Source organism: Vulpes vulpes, chromosome X (genome assembly GCF_048418805.1).
Source record: "Vulpes vulpes isolate BD-2025 chromosome X, VulVul3, whole genome shotgun sequence".
Classification (NCBI taxonomy): Eukaryota; Metazoa; Chordata; class Mammalia; order Carnivora; family Canidae; genus Vulpes; species Vulpes vulpes.
Window position 1 is genome coordinate 13,423,037 of NC_132796.1, and position 12,669 is coordinate 13,435,705.

A 12,669-nucleotide genomic window follows, 5' to 3' on the forward strand; every position below is an offset into this window, starting at 1 on the left:
GTTGTTAAAAGATACTGGAAGCAGACACTTCCTGTAAAGGGATTCAGTTTCAACTAAATTGTGTTCAGTTTATGGTTAGTTTGGATCCAGAAAGGGATGTTTTTGTCTGGATTGTAACAGGATCTCTGAGTAGGGCTGCAGAGGCATTTGTAGAGCATTGGCCGGGAGGAGGGAGGGTCGGGGAAACAGAGTAGTGTCTCTCCAGTGAGACTGTGGTCCTGTCTCCTTACCCTCCGGGCATCTTTAGTGAAAATTTAGCCTGGAAGTCAGTCTAGGCTCCAACAGGCATTCAGCGTATTATAGATCAGGCCTGAGAAGGGCACACCTAAGACACAGGTTAGTGGGTGCTGCATGCCCTGCTCCCTGGGGAGCCGACCGCAGAACGATTCATTGGCTGAGCTTATTAAGGTGCTCTTAGGTTCAGTACCTGTGAAAGAAGAGGAAGTAGCAGGATTGGGCAGGGTGTAATTTGAGCTACAGTGTGGTCCCCACAAAGGCCACACTGATCCTGTGGGGAGGTCCAGAGCTGGGAGAGCCTTGCCAAGTTGCCTGGGGTTAGGGGGAGGGCCCAGGCCTTTGTATCTCTGCACCCACCAGTCATTAGATGTGGTTGCCCCCACTAACGGGGCACACCCTTGCCCAGGCAGCTCTCTCTCGTCAAACGGAGAGCACTTGGCTGCCAACACTCCAGTCAGCTGGGGGAATGACTACTTCATTCCGAAGGGAGGACTTAGGGGGCACAACATGGCACCCACTAACTGGAAACAAAGCCAAAGAATTTTCTATAGAGGGGAGTCAGCAACAGATGACGTACTAATTTACTCCTTTTCAGTGTCCATTCTAGCCAATTCAGAAAAAAATCCTTGAGTGTTTACTGTGCTCCTGGCACTGGTGATACACAGAAGAACAGGACATTCCTGCCTTTGAGGGGCCCACGGCTGGTGGGAATCAACGAGCATGCATCATGATTACAGAGGCGCTGAACTGGTAGGATGGGGCACAGGGGGTATGTTCCAAGTTTGGTGCAGTGTTACCTCCTTAAAGGCCCTACCTCCAAATATAGTCATGTGGAGGGTAGGGTTCAATGCATGAATTTGGGGGATTCATAATTCAGTCCATAACCACATCCATCAAGGATTCTTGCTTCTGACAAACTATTACCGTGGTTTTGTCAAACGGTGTTTTTCAATTTCCATCATTTTTTTCTACACGTATGAATTAGAATCTTCTGTAAAGGAGAGCTGCTCTTTAACTTATTTATTTATCTGCTTATTTATTTATCTATATGAGCACAAGCACACCTCAGAGATATTGCAGGTTTGGCTCTGGAGCACTGCAATAAAGCAAATATCACAATAAAGCAAGTCAAATGAAGTTTTTGGGTTCCCAGTGCATAGAAAAGTTATGTTTATATTATACTTACTCTATTAAGTGTGCAATAGTGTTATGTCTAAAAATACAATGTACATTCCTTAATTAAAGAATACTTTATTGCTAAGAAATACTAACCATCTTCTGAACTTTCAGTGAGTTGTGATTGCATGATCACCATAACAAATATAGTAATAATGAAAAACTTTGAAATAGTGTGCGAATTACCAAAATGTGACACAGACACAAAGTGAGCAATGCTATTGGAAAAATGATGCCAGTAGGCTTGCTTGACACAGGGTTGCCACAAACTTTCAATTTGTAAAAAAAAAATGCCATCTGCGAAGCGCATTAATACAAACTATGCCTGTACAGACATTTTTTCCTATGGGTTATAATCCATTACTGTCATTATTTGTGTGTGTGTGTGTGTGTGTGTGTGTGTGTGTGTGTGTGTTTAAGATTTTATGTACTTATTTGAGAGAGAGAGAGAGAGAGAGCGTGAGCAGTGGGGAGAGGAAGAAGCGGGCTCCCCATTGAGCAGGGAGCCTGACTGGGGGCTCAATCCCAGGACCCTGACATCATGACCCGCGCGGAAGGCAGATGCTTAACTGACTGAGCCACCCAAGCACCCTTTATTATTTCATTATTAAAATTGTTCCAGATTTGGGCAGCCCCGGTGGAGCAGTGGTTTAGTGCCGCCTGCAGCCCGGGGTGTGATCCTGGAGTCCCGGGATCGAGTCCCACATCGGGCTCCCTGCATGGAGCCTGCTTCTCCCTCCCCCCCCTCTCTCTCTATGAATAAATAAATAAAATCTTTTTTAAAAATTAAAAAAATAAAATTGTCCCAGATTTGACCACTGGGAGCTCCTTTGTGTTGGTTCTGTGTCTCTCCAACATGACCCATCATTGTTCGAACACTTTCTTACTTTCTGTCTCCATAAAATGTGCCAGGCTTATCCTACATTTCCTTTTCCCAGTCCTGAACCCGAAGTCACCATTGCTCCAGGGAGCCCTGGTTCCTTTTATTGGAGAATGGTATTTAGAAACCAAGATGTGGGTGCTAGGTACCCTTGTTGCTACTAGAGTGTCAGCACTCCCTGGTGCTCTCAGTAAACAGAGCTAGGGAGCATATGCATGTACGCTCACACATGGATAGCACACACCTGTATTTATTTCTCTGCCTCTCCATAGGTACATATGTTTAAAAACCTGCAAATTTAAAAAAAAAATAAAAAACCTGCGAATTTAATATTGATGCTTCCTGCAGTCCAACACTACAGGGTTCATTTTAGCCTTCTTTTCCTTATTTGCAATTCCTTTCCCCAACAGTGAGAAGCCTGGCTCTCATTATCCATGATAAATTTATGTATTTGCTCTGTCCTAGTACACGCATAGTTTCAGAATTGCTAACCTAAACCCCCGTGAAAAACAGTTTACTAACTAGAGAACAATATACAGTTCTTTGGTGTACAAACTACTGTTTAACGAATTTACTTAGGTTAGTTATTTTCCCTTCAGTGTGGTTATATTGTTCACTTGTACAGTTAGACTCATTTGTTATTGATTGTATTTCATCCTGAGCTCTCTTCATATCCTGAATATAATCATCATTATTATTTTTAGGGTAATTGAAGCATTCGCACAGTTCTAAAAGCCAGAACTCAACCAAAATGTAGACTCATTAAAATGTCACTTCCCGCTCATCTCTACTACCCTGCTCCCTTCCTGGCCTGTTCCACTCCATTCCCACTCATCCTCTATAGTTATCTCTTCTCCTCCTTTCTAGATTCTTTTTGAACAAATGAGCAGATACATACGTGTTTTCTCATATCCCCTTGTTTCTCACCCAAAGGGGAACATCCTATTCGTAATCTTTTGCACTTTTTTTTTTTCACGTGGCATCATGTCTTGGAACTCACTCCATATCAGTTCATAGATATCTTCCTCTTTGTTTCTTTACACCTGCATATAGTACTCCATTGTGTACGTGCTCCACTTCTTTATTCAACCACTCTTCCATTATCAGCATTTACGTTGTTTCCAATATTTTACAATTATAAAAGATGCCACAATAAATAATCTTGTGCATACGTATAATTATATTGTTAGATGTATTTCCTAGAAGAGATATCACTGGGTCAAAAGATAACTTGCATATGTAATTCTGTACACATTGTACAACTTCCGTCCAGGAGGGTCGGACCAGTTTGCACGCCCACCCATAACGCATGAGAGTGTCTTGTCTCCTCACAGCCATGCCAGCAGTTTGTTGTTGTACTTTTAAAGTTTTACCAATCTGGTAGGTGAGAGATGGTATCTTAGTGTTGCCTTATTTTGTATTTCTCTCATTATGAATGGTATTTCTTTTGTTTAAGGGCCATTTTTATAACTTCTTTGTGAATTGTTTGTTCATGTCTTTTTCTGATTTTTTCATCAGGTTCTTTGATCCTTTGTCCTTCAGGGTTTTTTTTTTTTCCCAAAGATTTTTTTAAAAAGTTTATGATGGTAAAAAATGTATGTGTAACATAGCACTTGCCATTTTATCCATTTTTAAGTGTACAATTCACTGGTATTAAGTATATCCATGATGTTATATGATCATCACCGCTATCTATTTCCATCGCCCCAAACAGAAAGTCTATAACCATAAAGCAACAACTCTTCCTTCTACCCTTTCCTTAGCCCCTTGTCCTTCCATTTTAAGAGTCATTCATATATTATGAATATTAGTGCCTTTTCTGTGGCATATTTCAGGATTTTTCTATTTGCCAGTTGTCTTTTGACTTCGTTTATAGTGTTTTTAGCCATGCAATGTTTATTTCTTTAAAGATTGTATTTTTAAGTAATACCTACACCCAACGTGGGGCTCATACTTACAACCCTCGAGATCAAGTCACATGTTCTACTGACTGAGCCACCCAAGCACCCAAAGTTTATTTTTAAAGTAATCAAGTTTGCCAATCTTTTCTTTTATTGCCTCTGGATTTTAAGGCATAGTTAAAAAGCCTTTCCCACACCCACATTATAGAGGAATTTGCTTATGTTTTCTCCTGGCACTGATATGGTTTCATCTTTTTTTCTTTTACATTTAGATCCCTGATCCGTTTGGAGTTTATGCTTGTGGATGATGTATGTACGGACGGATCTAAATCGATCTTTTGCCTTATGGCTAGCCAGTTGTTCCAACACTGCTTATTAATAGTGTCTTCTTTCTCTACTGATTTAAAATACCACATCATTCACATACCAAGATCCTATAAATGTTTGATTGTGACAAAAATGGCATTGATTTTATACATGTTACTGATTTACAAAGTAATTTTAGAAGAAGCAAATCATTGTCTAGACTCAAAGAATTTTTTTTTTATTGAAAAGGGCTTCAGAAGTCATGTAAGTCAACTTCCAATGAACTTCCTCACCATTTTCAAGATAACCTCTCATCTTAGCCCAAGAAATTCCTCATGATCTGATCTGTCTGTGCCTGTTTCTCTTTTTGTTCTAACTCCTCCCTTCAGTAACCTACACTGCATCCTTTTGGACTTTTGTCTTTTCTCCTTCCTATAATGCAGTTTCTTGCCTCTGTGCCCTCAAATATGCTGTTCCATCCCCCCAGAATGCCATTCTTCCTCCTTCTCCTTCCTCCTTCTCCCTCCTCAAGTTTTTTTTTTTCTCTGAGTGGCTTAGCATTCAAATTTCATGTCACTTCCTCTGGGAGACCTTCCCCGACCTTTCCATCTGAGCCAGAACCTCCTCTCTTAGGTTCTTGCAATACCCAGGTATACTATAGCCATGGTATCATTGTACCATATTACAATTGTGGACTTCTTTGTCTACCTCCCCTACTAGAGTATGAATTCATTGAGGCCAAGGACTGTGTCTTAATCTTGTTCTTTCTATCACTAGATACAAACAGAGCTTGGTAAATACACAGCAGTACATCTAGGCTTGGCTTGAATTCTTCAAATAACAGACAGTTTGCTGCTTCAAAAACAGTCTATTCCATTTTTAAGTTATTCAAGAGTTCTTCCTCACAGCAAGCTGAACTCTGCCTCCCTGTAATTTCTACCCACTTGTCCTTGCTGTGTCCTTAGGAACCAAATCTCTTATTAGAGGGCAGTGATCTGTTTCCCTAGCTGGGCCTTGGCCAGAGACATAGCTATAACTGGCGCCTCTTCTTGAAACAATTCAGTGCTGCTTGTTTTGGGTAGGAATTCTTCCTTTCAATGAATATTTGATTTAAGGTAAGAAAAATCTGAGTTCTTCATAAAGTGCTTTAGTCTCTTGTGCTATTTTAATGTGTTCCCACAAGCTGCTTCCCTGAAAGCCTTCTGCTAACTTAATTCAGGCAAAGTACTCACATTCAGCATGTTATTTGTCACTTTAGTGATGACAGTTGCCCTTTCTCTCTGTCTTTTCATGGAGACTCAATGGATTTAATTGGATTCTTTGTTCTCTGTTCTTCTGGGCATTCTGTGGTGCTGACTTGCTGGCAGTTCTATGCCCCATCATGTTGCTCCCCAGTGCCCCCAGCTTTTGGCTTCAGAGGCCTTGCCTAGATCTGCCCATGAGTTCTGGTACAACATCTGTGAAGTTCTGTGGAAATGCCACACCCTACCATAGACTAGGGTTTTTCAAAGGATCATCTGAATTAGAATTTCCCAGTGGGTTTGTTTAAAATGCAGATTCCTAAATCCATACTTCTGATCTTCTGGATCAAAATCTCCGAGGACAAGGCCCTATAGTGTGCTTTTTAAACTAAAGCCTTTTTGGATGATTCTCATACAAGCTAAATTGAAGAACTGCTGCCCTAGATGTTGGCAAAATAATCACTATATACACCATCACTACTCTGTTCTGTATATTCATTTATATCTAAGCAGAGTCACACCTCTATTAGCATCCTAACTACTCCTTTTCCTTTTTCCCTCAGATAAAAGCTTGGTGAAGGCAGGAATTCTATCAAGTTTTTTTTTTTTTTCATTTTATTCCCAGTGCCCAGCACAGCACATGGCCCATAGTAGGTGCTCACCAGCTATTGAATGAAAGCACAAGAAACAAACATTTCTCTATCCCTCCCACTGACCTGATCCTTGTAATACTGAAGAGGGGCTATAGTGTAAAGTGAGAGACGTGGGGAACCAAGGGAGAATGCTGAAATGCATAGGAACATGCAGCATGTGGTGGACCTAGAGCCCTGCAGAAATCTGTGGATGAAGGTAGCTCCCTCATTAGTGAGAAGTCCTATAGGTGCAAGCACTTCAGGCCATTCTCTTTGTGATAGACAGACTGGGCAGCTGGAGTCTGAAGATATGGGGTCACCAATATGAATTATTCCCTCCACTGTAACCTCAAAGCCTATACAGTTTGGGGGATGAGGGAAGGGCAAGAAATGCCCAAGGCTTATATTGTTGTGTCTCTACACAGTAACTCATCATTCAAGTAAATTAAAACCTCAAGGAATGTTAACAATAATGACTAATACAACTACCTTGGGAAGATAAGATGTGGACTTACCATGAATCAGACAGCCTGGGTTCGTGTTCCAACTATTACTAGCTTAATTTCTTTTTACCACAGTTTCTTCATCGGTAAATGGAGAAAAATTAATTATGGCATCCCTGTGTGCTAGTTAAGATAATGCTAATTACCATAGCAGAGACATCTTCATACTTCAGTGGCTTAACACAATTGAAGTTTATTACTTGAACATGTAAAGTCCAAATGGATGTTCTCATTTGGTGGGTGGCTCTCCTCCATGTGGTAGTGATTCAGGGACCCAGATTCTTTCCATATTCTGGCTTGACATCCCCTAAGGCCTTGAAGCCCTCCGCTAGAACCTCTGCATCCAGTTGACAGAGGAAGAAAAAGTAAAACGGCATAATAGCTTCTAAACCACTTTGACATGAAAGTGACACATGCCACTTTTCACTCACATTTAATTGAGAAGAACTAGTCACGTGGCCAATCTAGGATCAAGGGGGAATGGGATATACAGTCTACATGTATACTCAAGAAGAAAAGTGTATCATTTATCGCTGCATTATAAGCCATTACAAAACTTAGTGGCTTAAAACAACAATCCTTTATTTAGTTCACAATTCTGTGGGGCAGCAATTTGGGATGGGATCTGGTAGGCAGTTGTGCTGATCTAAGTCAGGCTGACCTGATCAATTGTCTGGGCTCTCTCATGCAAACATGGCCAGCTGCTGTATTGGCTGGGGACTGGTTGGTCTAGGATGGCTTTAGCTAGAAAGGCATGTCTTTGCTCCATTTGTCTCTCACCCTCCAGTAGAGCAAGAGCAGAGGTCTGCAGAGTCTGGTGAGGCCCAGTCTCAGAACTCATGCAACGTAGTTTGTTACATTATATTGGTCTATACCCAGAATCAAAGATTAGAGATATAGAAGCTGCAAAGAACTGTGGCCTTTTAAAAAACCCATCGCAAAAAGGAAGTACATTGGGTTAAACAGGTTGTCTGTCACGCGCTTAATAGAGTAACTGACGTTGTACTAAGTGTCCAATGAACTTATATCATCATCATCATCATCATCATCATTATCGTTTATTGAATACCTATGTGGCAGGCTTTTTACTAGTCTTATTTAATCACCACAACTATCCCACTTTACAGATGAGGGCACTGAGGCTCAAAGACATGAGGAAAATTACTGAAAGTCATTTAACTAGTAAGTGATGGTACCCAAACTGGTACTCCATATCACCCTGGGTCTTAGCTTCCTACCCTAAAATGCTGAAGAAGAAACTCAACTTGAATCTGAGATGATATTAAACAGTTAGGAAAGCCTGGGAGACGATATGAAAACAAAGATCCTGGCCTCATGACCTGAAATAAAAGGGTGAAGTCCAGAGCCAATTTGGGCAGATGACCCTCACGTTGGTCACAGCCCATGTCAAGGACAAAGCAATGATGATTATTGTGACTTATTTGCTGACCTATGCTGCCTGGTTCTTTCCCTTATCAGATAGCATTGGGAAATTCCATCCTGACCAGAGTCCATGTTAGTGTTAGAAAATCTTGGGTAGGGGGATGGAAGTAGAAGGGACATGGGCTTAAGACAGAAAGAAAATCAGCCTTGGAATAGAAAATACCAGAGCAGGAGAAGAGTTTTGAAATGTCCTTGGCCAGATATTCCCAATATCTTTTTGGAATGAAGATACTGGTAAGGTAGCACTTTATTGAAACTACAGATGAGGCTTGGTGAGCATATGACTTAACAGTTTTCAGTAACCTCACAGCATCCTAGAAGTCTGCAGCCCACAAGTTGGGAACTAGCGGGCTAGTTCAGAAAAGTTGGTAAATTTAACTTTGAGAGCCAGTGCTGTTAATTTGGCAGTGGTCTGGAAGCCCTGTGTTGAGTAGATTCTGAGGATATCTCTAGATATTACTGGAAAGATTGCTATGACTGGTTATTGATACCCCTCACTGGCCTGGACAGAGATGGTGGTATTATACTTGCTAGGTGTTTGCCATCTGTGATCTGGTTATGTCTTCATAAGAGGAAGCTGTGGCACAGAAGAATGATGTGATTTTTCTCCAGGTTACACAGTTCATAGCAGAATCAGGCCTATGTCCTTGGTCTCCTGATCAGTATGTTAAGCCTGGCGTATTTTTAAGTTTTCTTTCCACACTTGCCCCCTTTTTTATTTGAAAGTCTGCTTCCATGCCAGATATGGTATAGTTTCCTTCCTTCATTGAAGAAAACAAAACTAATAAGGCTTATTTGGGGATTTGCCTGGTGAATTTAATTGATTGTTGAGACAAGCCTTTCAATTCTGGTCTATTTCCACATCCATTCCCCTGTTATAACACATTCGTGCCCAAGCATTAGACTTTGAAATTAGAGGACTAGTTTATTGTTGAACTAAAGTCTGATGCAATTCAAGACGACCCAGTGAACGCCTACCCCCCTTCTCTCTCCTTCAACCTCCAAGGTTCCTCACCCCCTTTCTATTTTAATACTTTTCAGGCATCTGAGATTAATTAATTTCTACTTACTCATATGCACACCCACACACAACCCCATGGAGCTCATGGGTCCCATAAAACCTCATTACACTAGAGCTGGAAGGGACTTCGGCTTCATCCAGTCTATTTTCTGAGAAGACTAAAGCACAAAGAGGGAAAGGGCTGGAAGTTTGCAGGGTTGCAAAGCTGGAAGCCAATTTTCCAGAATCCAGTTTGCCAAACGGCCAATTTGCTGAATGGCCAACTCACACCACTGTCTTGCTTTTGTGAATTCTTTGTTTAGACAATGGGTTTTCATTTTGTCTCCATGTGAAGGACTATCCCAGTGCCTCTGCCACAGGTCCCTCCTCCTGTAGCTGAGCCTGGGGAGAAGAGAAAGGGGAGAGTGAAGAGCATGAGAAGACTGTAGAAAGAATATGGATCATTTTTATTAGCATATTCTGTATGAATAATATATATGATAAAAATGCTACATATTCAGAATGTATTTTTGCTTAAGATTCTATTAATGAAGGATGCTAATAAAGAACAGATTCTTATGACTCCTTTGCTCTTATGAGTCAGAGGATGAATAGATTTTCCCTGTGCCTTCAATCTTCTTCCGTCCCTCCTCTCCCATCCCCTCCCCTCCCTCCCTCTCTCTCTCTCTCACTCTTGCTCTCATTCTCACTCTTGTCTTCAGTCCTACTAGCATTTCTTCATCTTCTTTCAGTTCCCTCAAAACACCATTTGCATTTGCTGTTCTCTGCCTCCAATGCCTTACCCCTGTCTTACCATCACCATCTCTTTGCTATCTTCTAAGTCTCAAGTTAAATGTCCCCTTCTTAGGGAGACTTTACCTGATCACCTAATCTAACTTCACTCCTCTACCGCACATATCAATTAGCTTCCACAATGTAACTGTCCTAAAATTTAGCGGCTTAAAACAACCATTCATTTTACTTATGTCTACAGACATATGTCATATAAGACATATAAGAGAACTGAACAGAGATCAGCTGAGCTGGCCCAAATCAGAAGAATTACCTGGTCAACCACAGAATTATGGGCTGAATTAAATATTCATTATTTTAAGCCACTACGATTTGTGGTGATTTGTTACACAGCAAAAGCTAACCAATACAGGGGGTCTGGATTAAGACAGCAGACCCAATCAGGGAACAGAACTCAGTCCCATATATTTAGGTCTTGTAGCAGACAGTGACAATGCCCCACCCTTAACGCTTCAGGCCTTACCATTTCTGTACATATCCATCTGATCTCCAGTGGCCAACTTACATATTTCTTTGCCTGAAGGCTTTCCCTAGCTGCCAGATCACACCTTGCCTGTACACACAGCAGACTAGAAGTTCTGGTGAATTAACACCTTCAACCAGTGACTGGTGGGAGTTGGTATGTAAATTCTCCAGCTTCCTCATCACTTGAGTGGGATCGTTCCATATTGTTTCCCAGAGTTACCCAGAGAGACTGAGCTCTAAGATGTGGTAAAGAGCTTCCATTACCTCCCTGTCCTTGTGTTTTTCATTCATAGCCTGATGTGAAAGTACAGAACCCAAGGATGAGCCTAGGGTGCTCATTTAGGCCTGGTCCCAGGTTGAAGCTGTATGTTTGCATCCCATACATTTGGCATGATGGTTTCGATGGATGTGGCGAGAGCTTTTGATACGATTATCAGGGATGGAATGAAGGTGAAGAATAGATGAAGCCAAGAGATAAGAGTGAGGGATGGCACTGGGGAGAGATCTGCCTTGTAATATTATGTGGCAGGAAACAAAAGCTGCAAGTTTAATGTATCCATTTTTCTTATAATAGTCTTTCTTTCTCCTAATACTATTTGTGTGCATATGTGTATCTATTATAATTTATATATAGTTAAATACACATTTCTTCAATGTACTAGTCAATGGGCTTGACAAATGTATACATGCAACCCTAACCTTGTAAATCGAGATATAGAGCATTTGATTCACTCCAGAATGTTCCCTTGTGCCCCTTTGCAGCCAATCCCCCACCCCCGCCAGAAGCAATCACTGCTATGATTTCTATCATCATATATTAGTCTAACTTACTCTAGAACTTCACAAAAATGAAGTCACTCAGTACTCTTTTATGTCTCAATTCTTTCACTCTACATAATGTTTTTCAGATTATCTGTGTTGTATATATCAACAGTTCATTCCTTTTTTATTGCTGGATCATATTTCATTGTATGATTATAGCATAATTTATTCATCAGTTCTCATCATGTTGGATATTTGCATTATTTCCTGTCTTATCTATTATGGACACAGCTTCCATGAGCATTTATGCACAAGTATTCTTCATACACGTATTTTCATTTTTCTTGAGTAAATATGTAGGAGTGAAATTGGTAGATTACAGGATAGGTATGAAGCCTTTGGTCTCGTTGCCTCTGTGACTGGCTTAGGTTCCCCAGCCCTCTGATTGGCCTGCCTTCCTCCCCCTGTGGTGGGTCTAGTGTATGGAAGTTCAAGCAAGCATTCTGTGGAGGGGCCTCAGATACTTTCCTCTAAGTTTCAGAGCAAGGAATGAGGGTATTGTCAGGAAAGAGAATGGGACTGGAAGTTGAGGATAAGTAGCTAAGAGACCAGGGTCTAGTCTTAGTTCCTCCACTAATTATTTCCAGGCAAGTAATTTTCTGAACTTTGATTTTTCTCTTGGGTTGCTCTTCAAGATTCTTTCCAGATGGTTCTATGTCTGTCTTACGAGTTCTTAGTAGATGCTCAATTAGAATTTGTTTTCCTATGCAGCACAGAGAAAAATATTGAAAAATTTATATTCCTCTTGACTTAAAAAACATGAAAATAGTTACTATTTCACTGATTTTCCTGCATCCTAATAAGAGTAGATGTTTTTTATGACCAGGATGGTCATTAGGGCTACAAAGAGAAGAGTCAAGAGAGACAAGACTAGAAGGAGGAGGAGGCTACAGAAGTAGAACAAAGAGCAGAAGGGGGGAGAGAGACTCAAGAGGAGGGGGAGGAGTGCATGCATGCATGTGTGTGTGTGTGTGTGTGTGTGTGTAGCACAAGAGCAAGAGAAAGAATGAGAAACACACACACAAAGGGTGCTAATTGTTATACGGAATAAACTTTGAGGAAAATAAAAGATGTTCTAAAGAAGTTTTACTGAGACATGTGTGATGTCAACATGTTTTCTGCACCTTCTCCCCGAGAAGCTTTCAGGGAAAGCACCCATTAATCTATAATCTTTTTAAAGTTGGTTATATATTGTGATTTTAAAAAATTTATTGGTGTTTAAGACTGGCTTCATGGTGACCTCAAGACAC